Here is a 27,282-nt window from a genome sequence, read left to right as displayed (position 1 = left end):
AAGCAGTTAGGAAGACACCTTAGAAAAATCTGGTCTTATCGATTGTGTGAATGTAACCTTATTGTTAGAGAAGATAAGAATTATGCAATAGAAATTTAAATTCCCGACCATCTCTTTTCACAGATAGCCTTCAGCCAAAGGTGTCGGGCAGTGACTTTCTTTTCTGTGCCTATTGAAAACACATGAACACTCCACCAAAGGTTCATGTGTGAAAATTTTTTATCAGTTTTCTGGAAGATACAGTGCTAGAGTTTCAACATATTCCAGTCCACGAAAACATGGAGATGCACATGGGCATAGTCACATGCGTAATTTGAGGACATGATTGACCAGTAAATTAACACATTCATCTGACTGTATTTGTACACTATGAAAAAGCTATGAAGCCCCATTGATGCAAATTAAGTAAAAAGAACATATATCTAATTATCTAATACACGTTTATATTCATTTCTTATGCTCAAGATTTTCCATAAGATCATTTTGTCATATTCTCCATCCCAATCTCATGTATAAATGTTGCTACAGAGCCCAGCAATTTCCTACACTATAAAATGCTACTTTTTATAGTTATATAGAATACAGTATATTCAAAACATAAATTCATTTTTCTAATTCCTTCCATCTTGAATGTGAAAGGTGCAAGCTATTTATATTAAAGAATGTAAGAAAACAAGAAAATCTTAACCAAAGCAAAATAAAGCAGGTTTTATATTCTACTTTGCCCTTTCATAAAATATTGCCCTTTCATAGCGTATTGTGGGAATTCTTGTTTCTGAAAACCCATAGAAAATCTAATGTTGTAGCATTCCCTCCTACATGTCTCCGGTTATCAACGTATATAAGTAGTGACATGCATTTCAATAGTGTAATTTATCAGATTCAAATGTGATTGCTATAAAAAATGAATTTAATATACTAGTAGGGTGAAAAATAAATAGGTTAATGAAAAATGACTTTACCATCTGGTTTCTAAATACATTTTTTTTTTTTTAAATAAAAACACTGAAAAAGCCTGGTATATTTTCCAGCGTTCATAGCAGCCAAACGGCAAAACCTGATTGTGCCATTTTACTTACTAGGAGTTTGGATCTGTAGCTGTAATATGTTGCCCTTACTGACAGATCCACTTTCACTGTTCTTAAAAACTTTCATTTTCTGCATTAATGGATAGAAGATTTTTCATCATTGTGTTGCATTAATTCTTACAAATCTGTGTCTATTGCCAAATGACTAAATGCACTCAATCATTTAAGGCTAGTATTACTGGTAGCATGTCCTATGTCATAGAGTAATTTATCGTAATAGTGAATTTTTCAATAACTTGTATAATAAATGGGTCCATGGAAAAATCTGTAGGAATCTCATTAGAGTTCAATTGATTGTACTATCTGGACAGTCTTATCCGTATAGCCTATATTGGTATATCAAAGTCATGAGGGACAGAGAAGGTACAGAAAAGCATGGATACCTTTTTATTTGGAGAGGCACCGCGCAATTCTATATTCTCTCACAGACCACCACACTGAGCATTAGGAAAGTCTTCTAAGTGCACCAGACGGCTTAGCAATCTGATAGGAGAGAAACCAATACTGACATAAATTAACAGGTATCAACTGCTTTTAATAATTGGTACTGTGTACGATATCAAACTTACAATGCTGCAATAAAATGGACTCATATGCGGTGCTTTCTCCAGCAACATTCACTACACATTAGGAGGATCTAACAGTGGTAGTTCAATGCTGGACTGGTCCACAGGGCGGGAGAAGAAACCCCCAGTGGGCCCCTGTGCAGGATTCAGCTCCCCACCCCTCTATATGTGTAGTAGTTGACACACTACAATTGGTTCATTATTTATAGACAAAGGCAGTATCTCATCGTTCAAGTTACAAACTTCCCAGTGTATTATTATACAGAAAAATAGGCAAATAATGTAATATTTGCATGTAAATGAACAGTGGTACCCTGCAGTCAATGTTAATGGTGGGCTCTTGACACACGGGTCCGACTCTGTACAACAGTGGTTAGATTTTCATTGGAATAGCTTTTGTGAGTTTTCAGCAAAATCTCAAAATACAAACCATTCTCTATGTTATCTATACTTTATATGAAGGCTAATTTGGAACAAAAACACATGAAAAATCATCTAGTGTTGCATATCTAACCAGAAAACGTATACGTAGCTTGTACTGCATGGCATATACTATTAGTTATAGTTAGTTTGTTTACACTATAGATTGGCACCTACTTCCATTGTCATTATAACCTATGCTATACTCATCAAATTTGTTTGGGCTCGCTACACTTCACAGCCAATTAATTATAAATTAACCAAATTAACATGCTATTATTAACAGTACATATAAGTGTTATTACAACCCACATACAAAGATAGTAGTTTTGATGCAAATAAAACGTAGATGATGCTTTTTCAATGCTCTAACGATAAAGAAAGAGGAAAACAAATTAAAACCTACTATGGTAGCTCATTCATAGCAAAGCCAATCATTTACATGATACATGCAATGCTACAACAAAAGACAATTGCATTCATTGCTACTTAAGTTTAAAGTGTACCTGTAGTTTCAGAATAAGTTGTTTTGTATGGGGACATATGAAGAAAAACACAATTTCTGCCTATTTAATGACTTGTATCTTGCATTTTTTTACCACCTGCCCTTTCTGCAAACTATTTCCCTAATATTCAGACATGTTTGATCCAGAGGTCAGAAACTAATCACAAAGATGTCTCTCATACAAAGCACACATATACATAAGGAACTCCTGTACTTCTGTCTCTATATAGCACATGCTTAGAATCAGCAGCAGCATGGAGGACATTAAGTAGAACTGAGCTGGATAGCTGTGAATCCAACACTGTAATGTGAAAATATTTATTGTCTTACTGCTTCTCTCACTCTACAACTCCCTCCCACCCAACCAAAACACCTTAATAGGCAGCTGTAGTTTGATTAAGATGGATTTCAACTGTATTTAAAAATGAATAATTAATTCAGGAGGTGGGGGAAGGGGCAGATAACTAGAGAAAGAAACAATGTATTTCTTTGCTAAGACACATTACTAAATTTCTTATATTTGCTAGAACTGTGGATTTATGCCAAACAACAGTGACCACATCATTTTAATTATTTTGATATATGTGTTTTGCGTATGTTCTTATTTACATGAATGTTTGGTGTTTCTAGTATTTTTAAGGGATATTACCGTATATACTCGAGTATAAGCCGACCCGAGTATAAGCCGACCCCCCTAATTTTGCAACAAAAAACTGGGAAAACTTCTTGACTCGAGTATAAGCCTAGGGTGGAAAATGCAGCAGCTACCAGTAAATGTCAAAAATATAAATAGATACCAATAAAAGTAAACTTAATTGAGACATTAGTAGGTTAAGTGTTTTTGAATATCCATATTGAATCAGGAGCCCCATATAATGCTCCATACAGTTCATTATGGCCCCATAAGATGCTCCATACAAAATAGGCCCCATATAATGCTCCACACAGTTCATTATGGCCCCATAAGATGCCCCATATAATGCTCCATGCAGTTCTTTATGGCCCCATAAATGCCCCATATAATGCTCCATGCAGTTCTTTATGGCCCCATAGATGCTCCATATAATGCTCCATGCAGTTCTTTATGGCCCTATAGATGCTCCATATAATGCTCCATGCAGTTCTTTATGGCCCCATAGATGCCCCATATAATGCTCCATGCAGTTCTTTATGGCCCCATGGATGTCCCATATAATGCTCCATACAGCTCATTATGGCCCCATAGATGCCCCATATAATGCTCCATGCAGTTCTTTATGGCCCCATAGATGCTCCATATAAGATTGTGCCACCTGTAATGCTGCTGCTGCACTAAAAAAAAATGACATACTCACCTCTCGTTGCTGACCGCTGCTCCTCAGCGTCCCGTCTCTCTGCACTGACTGTTCAGGCAGAGGGTGTCATGCACACTAATACGTCATCTCGCCCTCTGACCTGAACAGTCTCTGCAGTGGACGCGGAAGACGAGGCAGCGGTGGAACGAGGGAAGGTAAATATGAAATACTCACCTGCTCCCGGAGTGGTCCCTGCATGTCCCACAGTCTTCGGGAGCAGCAGTTTTTTCCTGTAGTGAGCGGTCACATGGTACCGCTCATTACAGTAATGAATATGCGGCTCCACCCCTATGGGAGTGGAGTCCATATTCATTACTTTAATGAGCGGTACCAGTGACCACTGAAGAGGGGAACAAGCTGCCACGCCCGAAGACAGTGGGACATGCGGGGACCGCGTCAGGAGTGCCGGGAGCAGGTGAGTATTTGACAGGCATCGCTCCCCCTCACCCACCGACCCCCGCCTTCCATGACTCGAGTATAAGCCGAGAGGGGCACTTTCAGCCCATTTTTTGGGGCTGAAAATCTCGGCTTATACTCGAGTATATACGGTATATTTAATTTTATGTTTCAATCTAAAAATGCAGTTTAAATTATTTGTATGTCAAATTTGAAAATAATATCAGTACATATACAGCCAAGGCCGAAAGTGTTGGTACCCTTTAAATTGTTCCAGAAAATGAAGTGATTATCCCAGAAATTTATTGCAATTACACGTTTTGTAACACACGTTTATTTCCTTTGTGTGAACTGGAACACAAACAGAGAAAAAAGACTAATTGGACATAATTTCACACAAAGCACCCAAAATGAGCCAGACAAAATTGTTGTCACCCTCTTAATATTTGGTTGCACACCCTTTGGAATAAATAACTGCAATCAATTGCATCCTGTAACCATCAACCAGCTTCTTGCAACTCACACCTGGAATTTGTGCCAGTGGCAGCAAAATAACCCCAAAACATCTTTGAACCTCCACCATATTTGACTATAGGTAATGTGTTCTTTTCTTTGTAGACCTGATTCCATTTTCGGCAAACAGTAGAATGATGTGCCTAACCAAAAGTTCTATGTTGGACTCATCTGTCCACAAGATGCTTTCTCAGAAGGATTTTGGCTTACTCATGTACATTTTGGCAAACTACAGTCTAGCTTTTTATGTCTATGTCAACAGTGGGGTTCTCCTTGGTTTCCTGCCACAGCGTTTCATTTTATTCAAATGTCGACGTATAGTTTATGCTGACACTGACGCACCCTGAGCCTGCAGGAGAGCTTGAATTTCTTTGGAACTTGATTAGAGCTGCTAATCCACCATCCAGATTATCCTGTGTTGCAACCTTTCATAAATATTTCTCTCACTTCCAAGGAGATTATCTACAGTGTCATGGGTTGTAAACTTCTTGTGTCAGGAGACTCGAACCCAGCCGCTCTAGTGCACCAGGCATCAGATCTTCCCTTAGAGCTTTTTCAGTTCGCTGGACAGTTCCTTTCTAACCCAGACACTATTACCTGTGTAATTCCCGATTGGCTTCACCCTGAAGGTTCCAGATTGGCTCCATCTTGTAAATCTCCTGATTGAACACCCTAGCCTGCCATTGCATTTTTTTCCTTGCGAGATTATTGAGCTCCCAGTCTTTATTCAAGCTTTCCTTTCACCTGCTGCTTCATCTAAGACTATATTGCTGCTTCCATGTATCGACCTCTGGCTATTCTTTACTACACTACCTGCTGGTGCTGCCCTTAATGGTTGCAATACCACTACTCAAACCGAGGTCCAGTCCATAACATCTCAATTACGTTGCGCACCGTGGAAAAGGAACATAAAAATCTCTGGAGATGGACTTGTAACCTTGAGATTGTTGATATTTTTTAACAGTCTTTGTTTTCAAGTCCTCAGACAGTTCTCTTCTCTTTCTGTTCTGCATACATAGTGTAGTACAAACAGACATACACAATGTGAAGATTGAGTCAAAATTCTTCCCTTTTTATCTGGTTGCAGGTGTGATTTTCATATTACCCACACCTATTACTTGCCACAAGTAAGTTTGAAAGAGCATTAAATGCTTAAAACAAAGTTAAGATTTTACCAACAATTTTGGATAGGTGCTGCCCATTGTCCGGCCCATTTGTGGGGTTTTATGTGAAATGATGTTCAATTTGCCTTTTTTTATCATTTCTGGGGGGAGGTTATTCCCATACACGCAAAGGAAATAAACCATGTGTATTAAAAAAAATGCAATAATATTCTGGGAGAAATACTTCATTTTCTGGAACACTTTCAAGGGTGCACTTTCGACCATGTCTGTATGGCAATATTTAGACAGATTCGTAATTGCTAAAATAATCTGATGGGTGGCATAAATAATCTAATATATAAAGCTGAATGTGTGTATGTATGTATGTATGTATGTGTGTATGTCCGGGATTGGCATCTGAACCGTCGCAGCTACAGCCACAAAATTTTGCACAGTCACACGTCTGGACCCCGAGAGCGTCAAAGCTATGTTGTGAGGTGAAATTTTAACCCCGCGCTTTCCAATTCACCAAACAATTTTGCCCCTATCTACATAATGGGGAAAAAATGAAAGGAAAAGTGTTGGAGGCAAATTAACAGCTGCCAGATGTGAACAAGGGGGACTTAAAGAATGAGAGCGATGGCGCCAAAGAGTATATACTGTACAGTTGCTAAGGTGGGGCCCCAACATGGGATAATCACCACACCACCACGGGGATATGAACACACACACAAAATGCGCCACACACTACCACGTGCTCGAACACATATACCACCCTCAGCGCACATTTCACCACACATACACCAACCTCGCCACATAAAAGTAGAAACACAAAGTCGCCGCACAAAACTCGCCACACGCAAAACTCTCCACATGCAAAACTCGCCACACGTGCAAAACTCACCTCATGGAAAACTCGCCACACGCAAAACTTGCACACGCAGAAAAATTGCCACACGCAGAAAAATTGCCACATGCACAAAAGTTGCAACACATGCAAAAGTTGCCTCACACAAAACTTGCACATACTCAAAAGGCACCACACATAAAACTCGCTACGCGCAAAACTCGCCATGCGCAAAACTTGCTGCACACAACTTGCTACACTAACCTGTCACATGCAACTCGACACACAAAAAGTTGCTACACGCATGTCACCACAAAAAACTAATCTCACAAAAGTCCCTACATGCATGTCGCCACACGCAACTCAACACACACAACTTGACACACGAAACTTGCCCTAAAACACACACAAGTCTGGTATTATCCTTCAAAAATAAAAATCTGATTAATAAGCAGACAAACTACAAGAGCAACAAATGTACCATATAGGAATCCGGCAGCTGTCAGTCACATGACCAGTCTATTATGTGTATGTGTGAGCTAATATATACTGCCAGGGGGGAGGGCTTACTGTTGGCTGGGGATTTATCAGGCTGCCATTTTAGCTTACAAATACTGAGGTAAAAATACTGACCAAATAACGTGTGTTGTGAATTTGGATTCTGGGCTCCCCCGGTGGCTACTGGTGGAATTGAACTTGTGACATCATCTTCCCTGTTCACCTGTTCTGATTAGATCTGGGTGTCGCTATATAACCTGGCTTCTTTGTTAGATGCTTGCCGGTCAACAATGTTATCAGAAGCCTCTCTGTGCTTGTTCCTGCTCCCAGACATCTACTAGATAAGTTGGACATTCGTCCATGTTTTGTTTTTGTATTTTGGTTCCAGTTCACAGCTGCAGTTTCGTTACTGTGTCTGGAAAGCTCTTGTTGATCAGGAATTGCCACTCTGGTATTATGAGTTAATGCCAGAGTCCTAAAGTAATTTCTGGATGTGTTTTGTTAGGGTTTTCTACTGACCATGAAAGTATGCTTTCTGTCTTCTGCTATCTAGAAAGCGGACCTCAAATTTGCTAAAACTATTTTCCTGCTGCGTTTGTTGTTTCATCTCATATCACCGCCAATATATGTGGGGGGCTTCTGTCTCCTTTCTGGGCATTTCTCTAGAGGTGAGTCAGGTCTTATATTTCCCTCTGCTAGCATTATTTAGTTCTCCGGCCGGCGCTGGGCATATAGGGATAAAAAGTAGGACATGCTACCTGGCTACTTCTAGATGATGCGGTAGGTTTAGTTCATGGTCAGTACAGTTACATCTTCCAAGAGCTTGTTCCTATTGAGGCTTATGCTAGTTCTCTGGCCATGGAGATCATGACAGTTTGACCGGCCCACTAAAGGGTTAAAATCCTTGGCTGAGAAAGGAGAGAAATAAGAAGTCTGCTGAAAATTTTTTTTTTTTTTTTTCTCTAGCAGTTAGTGTGCTCTTAATTGGATCACTTGCCAGTTTTTCTATGCTGCAGTCTTTCTTTTTTTTCTCTCTCCTTCTAATCTTTGAATGGCTCTATGTTCACCTGTCTATAATGGATCTACAGAGTGTAACTGCAGGTTTGAATAATCTCGCCACGAAAGTACAAAGTTTGCAAGATTTTGTTGTTCATGCTCCGGTATCAGAGCCGAGAATTCCTTTGCCGGAATTCTTCTCAGGGAATAGATCTAGCTTTCAGAATTTTAGAAATAATTGTAAGTTATTTTTGTCCCTGAAATCTCGTTCTGCTGGAGACCCTGCACAGCAGGTTGGGATTGTGATTTCCTTGCTCCGCGGCGACCCTCAAGATTGGGCTTTTGCATTGGCACCAGGGGATCCTGCGTTGCGCAATGTGGATGCGTTTTTTCTGGCCTTGGGCTTGCTGTATGAGGAGCCTCATTTGGAACTTCAGGCAGAGAAAACTTTGATGTCCCTATCGCAGGGGCAAGATGAAGCTGAAATTTACTGCCAAAAATTCCGTAAATGGTCTGTGCTTACTCAGTGGAATGAGTGTGCCTTGGCGGCTATTTTCAGAGAGGGTCTTTCTGATGCCATTAAGGATGTTATGGTGGGGTTCCCTGTGCCTGCAAGTCTGAATGAGTCCATGACAATGGCCATTCAGATCGATAGGCGTCTGCGGGAGCGCAAACCAGTGCACCATCTGGCGGTGTCCACTGAGAAGACGCCAGAAAACATGCAGTGTGATAGAATTCTGTCCAGAAGCGAGCGGCAGAATTTTAGACGGAAAAATGGGTTGTGTTTCTATTGTGGGGATTCTACTCATGTTATATCAGCATGCTTTAAGCGTACTAAAAAGCTTGATAAATCCGTTCCCATTGGCACTTTACAGTCTAAATTTATTTTGTCTGTGACCCTGATTTGCTCTTTGTCATCTATTACTACGGACGCCTATATCGACTCTGGCGCCGCTTTGAGTCTTATGGATTGGTCCTTTGCCAATCGTTGTGGGTATGATTTAGAGCCTTTGGAGACTCTTATTCCTCTGAAGGGGATTGACTCCACCCCATTGGCTAATAATAAACCACAATACTGGACACAAGTGACTATGTGTATTAATCCGGATCACCAGGAGACTATTCGTTTTCTGGTGCTGTATAATCTACATGATGATTTGGTGCTGGGATTGCCATGGCTGCAGTCTCACAACCCAGTCCTTGACTGGAGAGCTATGTCTGTGTTGAGCTGGGGATGTAAGGGGACTCATGGGGACGTACCTTTGGTGTCCATTTCATCATCTATTCCCTCTGAAATCCCTGAGTTCCTGTCTGATTATCGTGACGTCTTTGAAGAACCCAAGCTGGGTTCACTACCTCCGCACCGTGAGTGCGATTGTGCTATAGATTTAATTCCGGGTAGTAAATACCCAAAGGGTCGTTTATTTAATCTGTCTGTGCCTGAACATACTGCTATGCGAGAATATGTAAAGGAGTCCTTGGAAAAGGGACATATTCGTCCATCGTCATCTCCCTTAGGAGCCGGTTTTTTCTTTGTGTCAAAAAAAGACGGCTCTTTGAGACCATGTATTGATTATCGGCTTTTGAATAAAATCACGGTTAAATATCAATACCCATTGCCGTTGCTGACTGATTTGTTTGCTCGCATAAAGGGGGCCAAGTGGTTCTCTAAGATTGATCTCCGTGGGGCGTATAATTTGGTGCGGATCAGGCAGGGGGATGAGTGGAAAACCGCATTTAATACGCCCGAGGGCCACTTTGAGTATTTGGTGATGCCTTTTGGTCTTTTTAATGCCCCTTCAGTCTTCCAGTCCTTTATGCATGATATTTTCCGCGATTTTTTGGATAAATTTATGATAGTGTATCTGGATGATATTCTGATTTTTTCGGATGATTGGGACTCTCATGTCCGGCAAGTTAAGAGGGTTTTTCAGGTTTTGCGGTCTAATTCTCTGTGTGTCAAGGGTTCTAAGTGCGTTTTTGGGGTTCAGAGAATTTCCTTTTTGGGATATATTTTTTCTCCCTCTTCCATTGAGATGGATCCTGTCAAGGTTCAAGCTATTTGTGATTGGACGCAGCCCTCTTCTCTTAAAAGTCTTCAGAAATTTTTGGGCTTTGCCAACTTTTATCGTCGATTTATTTCTGGTTTTTCGGATGTCGTTAAGCCATTGACCGATTTGACTAGACAGGGTGCTGATGTTGCTAATTGGTCCCCTGATGCTGTGGAGGCCTTTCAGGAGCTTAAGCGCCGTTTTTCTTCTGCCCCTGTGTTGCGTCAGCCTGATGTGACTCTTCCTTTTCAGGTTGAGGTCGACGCTTCTGAGATCGGGGCTGGGGCAGTGTTGTCGCAGAAAAGTTCTGACTGCGCCGTGATGAGGCCTTGTGCCTTCTTTTCCCGTAAATTTTCGCCCGCTGAGCGGAATTATGATGTTGGGAATCGGGAGCTTTTGGCCATGAAGTGGGCGTTTGAGGAGTGGCGCCATTGGCTCGAGGGGGCCAGACATCAGGTGGTGGTATTGACTGACCACAAAAATTTGATCTATCTTGAGACCGCCAGGTGCCTGAATCCTAGACAGGCGCGCTGGTCATTATTTTTCTCTCGGTTTAATTTTGTGGTATCGTACCTACCGGGTTCTAAGAATGTTAAGGCGGATGCCCTTTCTAGGAGTTTTGAGCCTGATTCACCCGGCAACTCTGACCCCACAGGTATTCTTAAGGAGGGAGTTATCTTGTCAGCCGTTTCTCCAGACCTGCGGCGGGCCTTGCAGGAGTTTCAGGCGGATAGACCGGATCGTTGTCCGCCTGATAGGTTGTTTGTTCCTGATGATTGGACCAGTAGAGTCATCTCTGAGGTACATTCTTCGGCATTGGCAGGTCATCCTGGAATTTTTGGTACCAGGGATTTGGTGGCAAGATCCTTCTGGTGGCCTTCCCTGTCACGAGATGTGCGAGGCTTTGTGCAGTCTTGTGACGTTTGTGCTCGGGCCAAGCCTTGTTGTTCTCGGGCTAGTGGATTATTGTTGCCCTTGCCTATTCCTAAGAGGCCTTGGACACACATCTCGATGGATTTTATTTCAGATCTGCCTGTTTCTCAGAAGATGTCTGTCATCTGGGTGGTGTGTGACCGTTTTTCTAAGATGGTCCATTTGGTTCCCCTGCCCAAATTGCCTTCTTCTTCCGAGTTGGTGCCCCTGTTTTTTCAAAATGTTGTTCGTTTGCATGGTATTCCTGAGAATATCGTTTCTGACAGAGGAACCCAATTTGTGTCTAGATTTTGGCGGGCATTCTGTGCTAGGATGGGCATAGATTTGTCTTTTTCGTCTGCTTTTCACCCTCAGACTAATGGCCAGACCGAGCGGACTAATCAGACCCTGGAGACATATCTGAGGTGTTTTGTGTCTGCTGACCAGGATGATTGGGTTGCTTTTTTGCCATTGGCGGAGTTCGCCCTCAATAATCGGGCCAGCTCTGCCACTTTGGTGTCCCCGTTTTTCTGTAATTCGGGGTTCCACCCTCGATTTTCCTCCGGTCAGATGGAATCCTCGGATTGTCCTGGAGTGGATGCGGTGGTGGAGAGATTGCATCATATCTGGGGGCAGGTGATGGACAATTTAAAGTTGTCCCAGGAGAAGACTCAGCTTTTTGCCAACCGTCACCGTCGTGTTGGTCCTCGGCTTTGTGTTGGAGATTTGGTGTGGTTGTCTTCTCGTTTTGTCCCTATGAGGGTCTCATCTCCTAAGTTTAAGCCTCGGTTCATCGGTCCGTATAAAATATTGGAGATTCTTAACCCTGTTTCCTTCCGTTTGGACCTCCCTGCATCCTTTTCTATTCATAACGTTTTTCATCGGTCGTTATTGCGCAGGTATGAGGCACCGGTTGTGCCTTCCGTTGAGCCTCCTGCTCCGGTGTTGGTTGAGGGTGAGTTGGAGTACGTTGTGGAAAAAATCCTAGACTCCCGTGTTTCCAGACGGAGACTCCAGTATCTGGTCAAGTGGAAGGGATACGGCCAGGAGGATAATTCTTGGGTCACTGCATCTGATGTTCATGCCTCTGATCTGGTTCGTGCCTTTCATAGGGCCCATCCTGATCGCCCTGGTGGTTCTGGTGAGGGTTCGGTGCCCCCTCCTTGAGGGGGGGGTACTGTTGTGAATTTGGATTCTGGGCTCCCCCGGTGGCTACTGGTGGAATTGAACTTGTGACATCATCTTCCCTGTTCACCTGTTCTGATTAGATCTGGGTGTCGCTATATAACCTGGCTTCTTTGTTAGATGCTTGCCGGTCAACAATGTTATCAGAAGCCTCTCTGTGCTTGTTCCTGCTCCCAGACATCTACTAGATAAGTTGGACATTCGTCCATGTTTTGTTTTTGTATTTTGGTTCCAGTTCACAGCTGCAGTTTCGTTACTGTGTCTGGAAAGCTCTTGTTGATCAGGAATTGCCACTCTGGTATTATGAGTTAATGCCAGAGTCCTAAAGTAATTTCTAGATGTGTTTTGTTAGGGTTTTCTACTGACCATGAAAGTATGCTTTCTGTCTTCTGCTATCTAGAAAGCGGACCTCAAATTTGCTAAAACTATTTTCCTGCTGCGTTTGTTGTTTCATCTCATATCACCGCCAATATATGTGGGGGGCTTCTGTCTCCTTTCTGGGCATTTCTCTAGAGGTGAGTCAGGTCTTATATTTCCCTCTGCTAGCATTATTTAGTTCTCCGGCCGGCGCTGGGCATATAGGGATAAAAAGTAGGACATGCTACCTGGCTACTTCTAGATGATGCGGTAGGTTTAGTTCATGGTCAGTACAGTTACATCTTCCAAGAGCTTGTTCCTATTGAGGCTTATGCTAGTTCTCTGGCCATGGAGATCATGACAAACGTGTGAACGAGGGCTAATACAGGAGGAGATGACATACAGATATATACTATATACAGGAGGAGATGACACACAGGTATATACTATTTACAGGGGAGATGACACACAGGTATATACTATATACAGGAGATGACACACAGATATATACTATATACAGGAGAGATGACACACAGGTATATACTATATAGAGGAGGAGATGACATACAGGTACATACTACATACAGGAGGAGAAGACATACAGGTATATACTATATACAGGAGGAGATGACACACAGGTATATACTATATACAGGAGCAGATTACCTACAGGTATATAGTATATACAGGAGGAGATGACATACAGGTATATGCTATGTATAGGAGGAGATGACATACAGGTATATACTATATACAGGAGATGACACACAGATATATACTATATTTAGGTGAGATGACACACAGGTATATACTATATACAAGAGATTACATACAGGTATATCTAATATATAAAGCTGAATGTGTGTATGTATGTATGTGTGTATGTCCGGGATTGGCATCTGCACCGTCGCAGCTACAGCCACAAAATTTTGCACAGTCACACGTCTGGACCCCGAGAGCGTCATAGGCTATGTTGTGAGGTGAAATTTTAACCCCGCGCGTTCCAATTCACCAAACAATTTTGCCCCTATCTACATAATGGGGAAAAAGTGAAGGGAAAAGTGTTGGAGGAAAATTTACAGCTGCCAGATGTGAACAATGAGGACTTAAAGAATGAGAGCGATGGCGCCAAAGAGTATATACCGTACAGTTGCTAAGGTGGGGCCCCGACATGGGATACTCACCACACACGGGGATATGAACACAAACACAAAATGCGCCACACACTACCACGTGCTTGAACACATATACGACCCTCAGCACACATTTCACCACACACACACCAACCTCGCCACATAAAAGTCGAAACACAAAAGTCACCACTCAAAACTCGCAACGCGCAAAACTCGCTACATGCAAAACTCGCCATATGCAAAACTAGGCTCACGCAAAACTCGCCACACGTGCAAAACTCACCTCATGGAAAACTCACCTCATGCAAAACTTGCACACACAGAAAAATTGCCACATGTACAAAAGTTGCACCACATGCAAAAGTTGCCTCACACAAAACTTGCACATACTCAAAACACACCACACATAAAACTCGCCATGCACAAATCTTGCTGCACACAACTTGCTACACTAACCTGTCACATGCAACTCGACACACAAAATGTTGCTACACGCATGTCGCCACACAAAACTCATCTCACAAAAGTCGCTACATGCATGTCGCCACATGCAACTCAACACACACAACTTGACACATGAAACTCGCCCTAAAAGACACACAAGTCTGGTATTGTCCTTCAAAAATAAAAATCTGATTAATAAGCAGACAAACTACAAGAGCAACAAATGTACCATATAGGAAATATGGCAGCTGTCAGTCACATGACCTGTCTATTATGTGTATGTGTGAGCTAATATATACTGCCAGGGGGGAGGGCTTCCTGTTGGCTGGGGATTTATCAGGCTGCCAATAGCAACCCATCACAGCTCAGCTTCTATTTTGCTACAGTTAATTAACCTGAGCTCTGATTGGTTAATATAGGCAACAAAGACATTCTCAGTATAACAAAGCTAATATATGTTGTGAAATTCTTCTATTAGCTTAGTTTTTGCCTTTTAATAATTACATTTCTATTTGTTTTGTGGTTTTTGTGTGCAGAATAAATTTTTGTTAACACATTCTATTTTGTCAACAGCAGTCATTAACCCGGGCGAAGCCGGGTAGTACAGCTAGTTTACTATATTTAGCAATGTCATTATTTTTACTGGGTTCATATCCTACAAGGCAGTGTTCACATTTAATAATAACAATTTTATTTACCGGTATGTAGCGCCAACATATCCTGCAGCACTTTACAATTAGATGGGGATATGTAATATATATATGTAATAATAACCACATTAAAAAGTAACACACAGTTCAAAGTTACAGGACGAGTGAGGGCCCAGCTTGCAAGCTTACTATCTAATAAGGAAATAGTGGGCACTCTATAGGTAAGAAGTGCTTGTCATGTACGGTCCAGCCATCATTATAATAAATAGAGCATTTAAAATACTTGCTGATGGCTGGTTCATGCAGCATTATTTGTCTAAATACAGTTGACGAGCTATTGGGTGCATGGAGGGTGTAACAATACTTGAATAGGAGGGACAAGATTCTGAGAAAATTTAGAAAGCGGAAAAAGTTAGATTAGTGAAGTGAGGTGATAGGCCTATCTAAAGAGATGTGTTTTTAAAGCACACTTAAAAATGTGGGGGCCAGGAATTAATTGGATAGTTTGAGGTAGTGCATTCCAGAAAACTGGTGTAGCACGAGAAAAGTCTTGGAGATGGAAATTGGAGGTTCATGATTTTGGAGGATGTTTGTCCTAGATCACTTGCAGAACGGAGAACACAGGTATGGTGATAGAGAGCAATAAGGGAGGAGACATAGGGTGCGCAGAACTGTGTAGAGCTTTGTGGGTGAGAGAGATAAGAATGAAAAAATGATGGAAAAAAATTGGATCTCGCCACCTTTGCTGAAATTGGAGTTGGCTGAAAAGCATAATTACCGGTGGGTGCTATATTCTGTTGATGAATCACAGCAATAACCAGAGGAGAAAAAAGAAATTCAGCAATCCATTTGGTAAATATCTATAAATATCTAAAAAATATTCATTTTTGTTAGGAATCCATTAAAACATGAAAGGGACCATGGAAGACATGTAAAAATCGAAAGCATTTCCAAAGAAACTGCCCTTATTCATAGTATAAAACAGTGATTAACACAGGGTCATATTTAAGTCAAAGGAAACCAATCACAAAAGAATAAAGGAACAACCAATGAGAAACAAATATACATACAATTATCAGAAACTGAAAAACAATACGCTTAAACTAACAAAATATATACAAATATTTATCAATAAATGTAAAATAAGTCATTATTGAAGTTCATACCAGAGTGTTTGGAATTTACCATTAGAATCCAAAATGCCTCACGTGTGGTTGGGTGCTTCTGACAACTCCTGGAAAGCTATTCATCTTTTTAGCTTACTAATAGTGCAACCAACATAATGCAGAAAGCTAAAAAGATGCATAGCCAAGCACCTTACTAATATTAAGAACAACATTGGCTCCTAATCGTGAGCACCTATATACTTTGCGAACATATGCAACAGGGATACCTCAATTTTAAAATTTTACGCAATTGAAAAAGTCAAATATCCAGAAAGAGAAGGAAGTTGTAATGCACATTTGGGGTCTCTCAAATCAGGGATTTTAAATTCAAATGGGCAATTAATTTGTTCTTCGGGTAAATTAGATTCTAACATAGTAGTCTTAGAGCAGTTTACAGAGTCCTACATGGGAACGCTCGGCCGAGCCCTGTATTCATGTTTTTGGAGAAGCCTGGAGAGCTGTGTTGGCAAATCTTGACTGTTTAATGTGAATACCTGGGGGCCAGGGATTAAATGTCCCAAATTGGACCAATTTATCTTTTTAAGTATGCCAAACATTTCTAAACACACTACAGCAACAAGAAGAGGATTTATGGGCTTCTGAAAGGTGAGGAATATGTAACCTCCTATATATATTTAGTCACATATTGTAAATAGTTTTTCTACTATCATTAATTTAAAATCCAATGAAAATGGTATGAAAGTGACCCAAGAGATGGTTCTTCTATCACACCTACAAACACCCTTAATTTTTTCATATATATGCATATCACTATACAACAGAGGCATAATCTGAGGCATAATCATATCATATATTCACGTTTCAAAAAGTTTTTCTGGTGTAGTTAATTTCAAATCCATTGAAAAAGATATGACAGTGATCCCATAGATGGTTTTTCTATCACATCTACAAAGACCTTTCATTTTTTCATATACATGCATTATTCCAAGATAGGCATAATCTGATGCCAAATTTCTATCACGCCCCCTCCTATCACACTTAGCCAGCGTTTGCAATTTATAACACAAGAGTTTTCTTATATGATATGGGAGCATTTTGGCCTCTGAAGCCACAGTGCCCAGGTGTTAGAATAGTTATGCACTTCACTATTGCCCAATATTGTATTAATGCACAGTTATATATGATCTCATTAAAAAATGGAATATGCTATTGATAGCAGCACAATTCTATATACCGTATTTTCTGGTGTATAAGACGACTGGGCGTATAAGACGACCCCCAACTTTTCCATATAAAATATGGAATTTGGGATATGCCCGCTGTATAAGACGAGGGTCATCTTATACGCCCAGTCATCTTATACGGCGTGTGGTTCCCAGGGTCTGAAGGAGAGGAGACTCTCCTTCAGGCCCTGGGATCCATATTCATGTTAAAAATAAAGAATAAAAATAAAAAATATGGATATACTCACCCCTCCGAGAAGCCTGGCTGTCACTGCTGCAAGCGTCTGCCTCCGTTCCTAAGAATTGCAGAGTGTGAAGGACCCTCGATGATGTCGCAGTCCTGTGATTGGTCCGTGACCGCTCATGTGACCGGTCACCTGACCGTGACGTCATCGAAGGTCCTTCACGCTCTGCAATTCTTAGGAACGGAGGCAGACGCTTGCAGCGGTGACAGCCAGGCTTCTCCGAGGGGTGGGTACATACATATTTTTTATTTTTATTCTTTATTTTTTACATGAATATGGATCCCAGGGCCTGAAGGAGAGTTTCCTCTCCTCCAGACCCTGGGAACATCCAGGATCGCTCCCTGCACATGCCGTACCTGGTGTATAAGACGACCCCCGACTTTTGGGACAATTTTTAGGGGTTAAAAAGTCGTCTTATACGCCGGAAAATACGGTATATTTATATTATATCTTGGCAAATGCACTTTACAATTGACATATTATATCTCATTTACTCCCATCCTCCATCTAGGGAGGAAATATCTTGGGAAATTAAGTATACCATTATTAATGTGTGCTAAAATGTGTTTTCTTTCAATTTATAAAACAGCATTTCTTTAAAAAAAACTTCATTGAGTTATAAAGGAAAAAATGAAGTATGCATTGATTCTACACAAAACACATATTTCGCATAACGCATTATCCAATATATTGTAGGTAGGGAATGTGGAAATCAATTATTGGGAAACCACACAAGAATGAAATGTCAGTTCAGGGAAATAAAAAGCTTAATGAATGCCTTCAATTCTCTGTGGGCAAGTGTTTATGTAGATGGACGTAACTCCAGTGGCGTTTGTCTGAACTACTGTACCAGCAATCATTTTATAAAGATCACTAGAAACTCAGAGAAAATCAAAAGGTTGCAGCGCATAGTGCACGTCTATCCATCAGCTGACATGTGCCCCTAACAGCCATGGGTGGGATCGCAATCCACCAGCCTGTTAACCCGTTAAATGCCACTGCCAATCTCTGACAGTGACATTTAATGTGATCGCGCCCGAACTGCGTCACTAATCCCGCCCATCGGCGCCTGTGTCACATGACTGTGGGTTGACAATGGGTTGGCATGACAACCCAGGGTATGCAGGAGACCCCTGTGATTGTCATTACTGGATTGCTATGAGCATCGCCCAGCAGTCGGCGCTTATCGCAAGTGAGCATTTCTGCTACACACAAGCTATCTGATCATTGTCTATGTGTATGTGTGTAGCAGAGGCAATCAGACAACTGCAGCTTCTAGTCTCCCATGGAGAATATTGAAGCATGCAAAAAGTAAGAAAAAAAACGTTATTAAAAATATTTAAAACATTTTGAAAATATAAAAGTTCAAATCAACACCCATTCAAAATAAAACAATTAAAAAAAGAGAAAAAATACACATATTTGGAATTGCCATTTTCTGAATTGCCCGACCTATCAAGCTATAAAAAGAATTAATCTGATCGGTAAACGGCATAGCGAAAAAAGTCAAAACGCCAGAATTACATTTTTTTGGTCACAACATTGCATTAAAATGCAATAACGGGTGATCAAAAGATCGTATCCACACTAAAATGGTATAATTAAAAACATTAGCTCATCATGCAAAAAATAAGCCAGCCCCAGATCCCGAAAAATGGAGACGCTACAGGTGTCAGGAAGTGACGCAATTTTTTTTTTTTAACAAACTTTGGAAGGGCTGCGGCGTGAAGGGGGTTAACCCCTTCATGAACTATGATGTATAGGTACGTCATAGGTCATGTCCCTGCATTTGATGTGAGCTCCGGCACTGAGCCTGCATCTTTCCCGGGACATGATAGATGATTTGTTCAGCTGTCATGTGTCTCTAACAACCATGGGTGGAATCTCTGACAGCAACATTTAACTTACGCAAACCGGATGAACTTTATAAGACCAGCCCATCGGCACCCCTGTCATATGATCGTGGGGCGCTAATGGGTTGTCATGGCAGCCAGGGGTCTGCATAAGATCGCCATGCTTGTCACTGCAGATCCCCTATGAATTCCGGCCCGTGGCCGGCGTTCATAGGAGTTGATGATTTCTGCTACGCATAGCAGGGCTGGATCACTGCTAGGTATAGCACATGCGATCGGATGATCAGAACTTCAAGTCTCCTAAGGGGACTATCGAAGCAAATAAAAAAGTAGAAAAGAAAGATTTACAAAAAAAAATAAAACATTAAAAAAATATAAAAGTTCAAATCACTTCCTTTTTGCCCCTTTCAAAATACAACAATAATAAAATACACGTCTGGCATCCCTGAGCTCAGTCCAATCCAATTGCTAAACGACATGATGAGAAAAGAATTATAAAAATGCCAGAATTATGGTTTTTGGTTGCCACAATACTGCAATAAAATGATATAACAGGCGATCAAAAAAATCATATCTACCCCAAAGTGATATCAATTAAATGTCAGCTCGGCGCGCAAAAAGATAAGTCCTCACCCAGCCCAAGATCTCGAAAAATGGAGATGCCACGGGTCTTGAAAATTGCCAAGCCATTTTTTTATTACAAAACTTTGTATTTTTTACCACTTAAATAAACAAGAACCTATACAGGTTTCATATCTGCAAACTCGTAATGATCTGGACAATCATATTTCCAGGTCAGTTTTAGCATTTAGTGAACATGGTTATTTAAAACCCAAAAACCAATTGTGGACTTCCACTTTTTTTTTTACAATTTTACTGCACGTGGAATTTTTTTCCCGTTTTCCGGTATACTCTATGGTAAAATCAATAGTGTTGTTGAAAAGTACAAATCATCCCTCAAAAAATAAGCCCTCATATGGTCATATTGACGGAAAAATCTAATCTTTTGCAGCGTTTTTGCACTACCAATTACTTTTAATGGATGAAAAATGCCGAAAAAACGCTGAAAGAAGTGATATGTTGCATTTTGCAAAAACCAAGTTCTCTGACAAAACGGGTAGGGAAAAAAAAGAAGCTGTGTGCATGAGATTTCTGAAATATCATAGACTTTGCTGGTACCGTGAATTGCAGCTGAAAATTTTCATTAAAAAAAGCTTAAAAAACATGTGGGGAGATGGTAGGGTTTCTGCCAGTACACACATATACATATCTCTCTATCTCTCTCTCTCTCTGAGCTAAGGCTAGGTTCATATTGCGTTAACAGCAGCCCGTTCAACACATGCGTTAACGGGCTGCTGTTAACGCAAGTGGCGACATGTCGTCGTGCTAGCGCAGATAGAGCTAGCAGATGCTCTATCAGCGCTAGCAGTGACAGACCCGGAAACGCTGCAGCCCGCGTCCCAGGGTCCGTCACTCAATGATGGCACATCGCTAGCGCACGTCCATTCTTGGCGTGCGCTAGCGATGCGTCCGACATTGGACTAAATGGCGGCGTTAACGGACTACGTTACGTAGTCCATCTAAAGGACACCAAAAACGTAATGTGAACCTGGCCTTAGCCCACCGGCATCAGGGGCTTATCTACAGCATTCTGTAATTCTGTAGATAAGCCCCCAATGTATCCTAAAAGATGAAAAAAAGAGGTTAGATTATACTCTGTTCTGGTCCGATGGGCGTCTCGGTCCGGTCCAGGGCCTCACATCTTCTTACAATGACATCTTCTTCTTGTCTTCAGGCTGCGGCTCCGGCGCAGGCATACTTTGTCTGCCCTGTTGAGGGCAGGGCAAAGTACTGCAGTGCGCAGACGCCGGGCCTCTCTGACCTTTCCCGGCCGCAGCGTGAAGACAAGAAGAGGACGTCATCGTAAGAAGATGGGAGGCCCTGACCGGACTACGAGTGTAATCTAACCTCTTTTTCTCATCTTTCAGGATACATCGGGGGCTTATCTACAGCATTACAGAATTCTGTAGATAAGCCCCTGATGCCGGTGGGCTTAGCTCACCTTCGATTTTGGGGGTGACAGGTTCCCTTTAAGAGCGCATGCCATTTTAACCCCTTAATGACCGCCGATACGCCTTCTAAGGCGGCAGTTAAGGGTACTTATTCCTCAGCAACATTTTTTAACGGTGCTGAGAAATAAGAGTATAACACCCCCCCCCCAAGTTGGAATTTCTATGGGGTCTCAGCTGTGTTACGATCGCCGTTATTAACGGAATAATGGTGACCTAAAAAAAAAAGTCTGATTTCCCATTTAATTTTTTTGTGATCACACATCAGAAGAGACAGAAGTGCATTCCCCTGATCCCCCCCCCAGTACCTCCGATGTCCTTGCATCCCCCTGTGAAGTCCCTCAGTTGAAAACTAATTCTCCCCCAGACATGAATTACGGCGTGGGACAGAACGACCAAGAGGTACAGTATATTGTTTTTTTTTTTTATTTATTACAGGAGAACGAGGGCTTCGGTGGAATTAGGTGAGGTCGTAAATATAACTCTCATCATTCTCCCCTGCTCACACCGATCGCCGGCAGAGCAGGGGAGAATGATGAGAGCCGTCTTCAGCACCTGCCGCCAGGGAAACAGCGCTTACTGTAGCGCTTTTCCCCTGCCGGCGTCCATGTGGTACTGATGCGGCACAAGAGCAGCACACAGTTTTTCCGGTACCGGAAATATCAGGATGTGTGAAAGAAGCCTTAGGCTATGTTCACACGCTGCGTTTTTGCTCTGTGTTTTGCTATTTTTTTATGCAAACTTTAAAGGGAGGGTGCCGTGATTTTAGTTTTTGTATTAATAATTATTGATTATACAATCAATTATTTTTAATACAAAAGTAAATGTACCTCTTTCATACTTTTTTATTTATTCACTTTTGCATTCACCACTGGAGGCCGCCATTTTCATTAGTGTGGGTGTAAGCGTCTGGGCACGACACTTGCACACCTCACTTACGGCAGCCATGTACATAGGAGCCAACGGTCGGGCCCCGACTCCATCTCCTGCCTCTCAGCTGTGACTTGGCCACGCCCACTGAGCTGCCGCGTCACAGCTGTGAGAGGAGATCGCGGCCATTTTGTTTATTTCCCTCTGCCATCGCACACACAGCTCAGTGCGTGCGATGGCAGGAGCTGCTGCTGGGAGAAGCTGCTGCCGAGGGTCCGAGGTAAGTATCTGCAGCGAGGAGCTGTGATTGCAGCCTGTACTTAGTATTACATTACAGGCTGCAATCACTGCCGACCTGTTCAGAGCAGAGCAGGGAGATCGTCACACTGCTCTGCCCTGAACATGACTCAGCACTTCCTGGTAGAGGAAAGAAGGTAAGTACAGCGTTTTTATTTTCTTATGCATCTACCACTGCTACCAGCCCCTATATAGCACCTAGCACTGCCTGCCTGCCTCTGTATACCACTGTCTGCCTCTGTATACCACTGTATACCACTGTCTGCCTGCCTCTGTATACCACTGTCTGCCTGCCTCTGTATACCACTGCCTGCCTGCCTCTGTATACCACTGTCTGCCTCTGTATACCACTGTCTGCCTGCCTCTGTATACCACTGCCTGCCTGCCTCTGTATACCACTGCCTGCCTCTGTATACCACTGCCTGCCTGCCTCTGTATACCACTGCTACCTGCCTGCCTGCCTCTGTATACCACTGCCTGCCTCTGTATACCACTGCCTGCCTCTGTATACCACTGTCTGCCTGCCTCTGTATACCACTGCCATACCTCTGTATGTTTCTATTATACTTTTCCTCTAATTGTTCCACTCCTGGTTTTGACTTACAAATACTGATGTAAAATACTGACCAAATACTGATAGTGTGACGGCAGCCTTACTCTGCAGTCACCAACAAAATGGCTGCTCACTGGGTTCCTGAATATCATCCTCTTATCCCTTAGCAAACACCTAGAAGGGAAGGAGAGGAGGCATCACACACGTCAGCAGACTCCGCCCATAATTACTGCAGTGCAGTAATGTGAGCTAGTTGTACCCTAGGTTTTTCTGAAATTTCAGCAGCTGCTCCCCCTAGTGTTTAAAAGTGGAAATTCCAAAACTTTTCAAATTATTTTTCATATTTTACTAAATTATAAACAAATGAAAATATTTTTTAAGAAAATTTAAACATTAATTCTTTAAATTTTTACAATTGCTGTAAAAAAAATTTTTTTATGGCACCTTCCCTTTAAGCTGCACTTTACAGTACCAACAAAAGCTATGAGATTTCAGAAATCTTATGCCCACACATTGTTTTTTTTTCCAGACAGAATTGGAAAACGGCTGCATTTTTGCAAACTGCAACATATCACTTCTTTCATGTCTTTTTGCATTTTTCAGCATTTTTTCACCAGTAGAAAGCAATGAGTAAGTGCAACAATGTAGAAAAAACGCAGGTATCATGATTTTGCTGCGTTTTTGGCTCAAAAACCTATGGAAGTTGCGTCATTTTTGTATGAGGACATTAAACTTTATCTAAATGCACAAGAAACAATAAAAACCAGCAAAAATGCCACAAAACCTGATTTTTGTAAGCAGCTCCTTTACTGCCAAGAGAGCAGGTTTTGCCGACGAGAACCGAGGAGCAGAGAAGAATGAAGGAGAGGACGTGCGCCTGCAGGAGGAGCACGCCACAGTGGGTAAATATGAGCGCACCGCCGTTTCCAGCACTTCCTCTTTCTGATTTACAAGTGCTCTGTGCCGAGCAAGGAAGTTTGTGTAGCAACGGACGTTCCTATAATACCAGGTATGCAAGTTCCTTTTGTGGGATGTCTAAAGAATGTCTCTACCATACAATGGGAAAATCAAACTTTTCTATTAACTCCTGATCAAGTTATACAAGAAACGGTTCAGTGGAACCCTAAACCTTTAGAAGTAAATAATTGGGAATTAAATATGACTAAATTAAGAGATGTTATTACGCATTCAGAAGAGGGTATAAATATGGTTTCTGCTTTAAATAAAACAATACAACAGCATATAATTAGGACTACCATAGTTGCAGGAAAAATTGTAAAAATGGGGTTTATAATAGCTGATTCTACTTCTCATCATTGGTATGATATTTTCATGGGTCATTCTCCCTCAGCTCAAAAGATGCTAAATTGGATCATTCACCCTGTGTTGGTACTTGCCATAATAGTAATGCTCCTTTCAATATGGAATTGCTATATGGCATGCAAAATATTCTGTAGGAAACCAAAAGTACTGATGGTGACCTATGGAAATGGAAAATAATTCCCGTGCTCAAGCACCAATTGTGATACTTATGTGATATGAATGATGTATGTTTGATATTAGAAGAAGGTATCTGTTATGATCCTGGTGGTAGGATCTCAAACTGACCTGACAAATATACCCTGAGTATATAGGACAAGTTCTGGGGATGTGGAAGCTATACTGACCGCAATCCTGATCCTATCCAAACACACTAAAGGCAGCTGTGGAACGTTACCTGAAAACCTAGACATCTCGTCACAGCCTGAGAAACTGACTACCCCTAGAGAGAAAGCAAAGACCTCACTTGCCTCAGAGAAATGTACCCCAAAGTTTTAGATAGCCCCCCACAAATAATAACGGTGAGTCAAGGGGAAAACACAAACGTAGAGATGAAACAGATTTAGCAAATGAGGCCCGCTAATACTAGATAGGCAGAAAATAGATAGGTGTCTGTGCGGTCAGTACAAAAACTATCAAAAGTAAACCACGCAGAGAATACAAGAACCCCCACACCGACTCACGATGTGAGGGGCGCACTCTGCGCCCCAGAACTAACCAGCAAGCAAAAAATCACATAAACGCAAGCTGGGCTGAACTCATAATATAATGAGAAACGTTTTCAAGGAAATAATGAGAAACTGAACAAGCAAACTTAGCTTCTCATAGCAGGAGACTGGTCACAAGGAATATTCAGGAGAGCACAGGATCAGGACTGAATACACCGACAGCAGGCGACAAGTAAAGGTCCAGGAGAGTTAAATAGGCCCAGCCTAGCAGGAGATGAAACAGCTGAGCCCAGCCAAGACCAGCCATATCGCTAAAGGCCACCAGAGGGAGCCCAAGACCAAACTCACACAGTACCACTCATGACCACAGGAGGGAGCCCGAGAACGGAATTCACAACAGGTATCCAGATGGTAGGTAGGTGATCACGGGTCTTATTATTCCTTTTCAAAGTATTCAGTACAAAGTGTAAGAGACTGGGGATTTGACCGCTGAATGACCTCTCTGAGTACATGATGAGAACATGCAGAAAAATGTGAAAAACAACTCTATAGTGCTTGCGTAACACGAGTAGGGCACGAGCTGGAATGTTCACTGCGCAGCTGCAAAGCATGAACAGCTCATATAACTATTACTTGTAGAAATTGTAGCGCGCATGACCAGATTTATATCTGGGAACAATTTGTATATAACCGAGGGAATTTCCATTGGTGAGGAGGGACATTCCAGGAGACTTATGGACGCATATCTTCTGTGATGGAGTTTTACGGGATATTTCCTCCTCGCCAATCAAGTCCCCCGATAGAGGAGTGATGCTACAATATCCGGTAATGTATTGATGCTTACTTTCTCTATGAATAGATGATGTATTGATCATGTAATGTTAGACTAGTGCTGCTAAAATTCATGTGCAAATTCATATGTTGATTCATTAATATCTCTGATTTTAATAGAATTTAATAGAATAAAATACTATTGTTTTACCAACCAAAAGACTTCTTGTCTCTTGCCTAATTAGCATATTAGTGAGCGCTACGTATGTGAGGACCATAGTTCCTGAAAGGTATTGAATCGGTAAGACATACCCCCTTCCCATGGGCATGTAAAAATCATTTAGAAAAAAGGGAATGCAGCTCCAAGAAATAAAATCACTTAACTTTAATAGTATTCATTTAAAATAGAAATAGGCTATAAGACAAACAAAAACCGGATACACCGGAAGGAGAATGCCTGTGTAAACTGTAAGTGTTATAACACACCAGTGCTCTCAGTCTCAGTTAGCTCTGGCCAGGCATAGCATCAATTTATACAATGACATAACAGATGTGAAAAGAAAAAAAAACACACACACGCCATCACCTTCAACAAATATATAAAACAATAGATTAAATGTTAAAAACTGGAAACGTCAAGCTAATGTTGATGAAACAAAGAACAGTCAATAATGCAACATGATTTCTTTTTTAAGATTTAAACCTGATGGAACATATGTATTTAACAAATATATCCAAAATGCTTCTTTATCACGTAATTTCATCTCTCTGTCCCCACCCCGTGCATCTATATTAATTTGTTCTATTGCAAAAACTTGAAGGAACATGGTTTGTCTATTGTGAACGGTAACAAAATGATTTGATAAATTAGAAATATTACGCGTAGTTGATTATGAAATGTCATATAAATTTTCTCTTAGGCTGGTTTCACACTTGCATTTTTATCTGCATGCGTTTTTTTTAAAAACGCATGTGTGAAAAAACGCATGTAAACGCGGTAAAACGCATGCGTTTTTTAGACACATGCGTTTTTATAGAAAAACACAAGAAAACAAGAAAAAAACAAAAAACCCTAACCCTACCCCTAACCCTACCCCTACCCCTAACCCTAACCCTACCCCTAACCCTAACCCTACCCCTAACCCTACCCCTAACCCTAACCCTAACCTGAACTACGTGGCACTGAAATACGTGGCACTGAAATACATGGCACTGAAATACATTTATATACGTATATACGTATATACAGTGCCTACAAGTAGTATTCAACCCCCTGCAGATTTAGCAG

The 27,282-nt window shown here is 41.5% G+C and overlaps 1 protein-coding gene across 5 annotated transcripts in view; it reads right to left on the bottom strand.

Annotated features, from left to right (window-relative positions):
* Positions 1-27,282, bottom strand: part of KHDRBS2 (KH RNA binding domain containing, signal transduction associated 2) — a 773,482-nt gene that overhangs the window by 725,267 nt on the left and 20,933 nt on the right. The window contains exon 1 of one of the 5 annotated variants that reach the window (XM_077289990.1): positions 1,472-1,567. The exons of the other annotated variants lie outside the window; for them this stretch is intronic. The gene's annotated coding sequence lies outside the window, so the exon portion shown is untranslated. Of the gene's footprint in view, positions 1-1,471; positions 1,568-27,282 lie in introns of those variants that run through there. 5 annotated transcript variants of the gene reach the window in all.

The sequence above is a fragment of the Ranitomeya variabilis genome, chromosome 2 (assembly GCF_051348905.1).
Source record: "Ranitomeya variabilis isolate aRanVar5 chromosome 2, aRanVar5.hap1, whole genome shotgun sequence".
Lineage (NCBI taxonomy): Eukaryota > Metazoa > Chordata > Amphibia > Anura > Dendrobatidae > Ranitomeya > Ranitomeya variabilis.
Note: the sequence above shows the minus strand (reverse complement) of the source record. Positions and strands in the feature narration are given on the sequence as shown.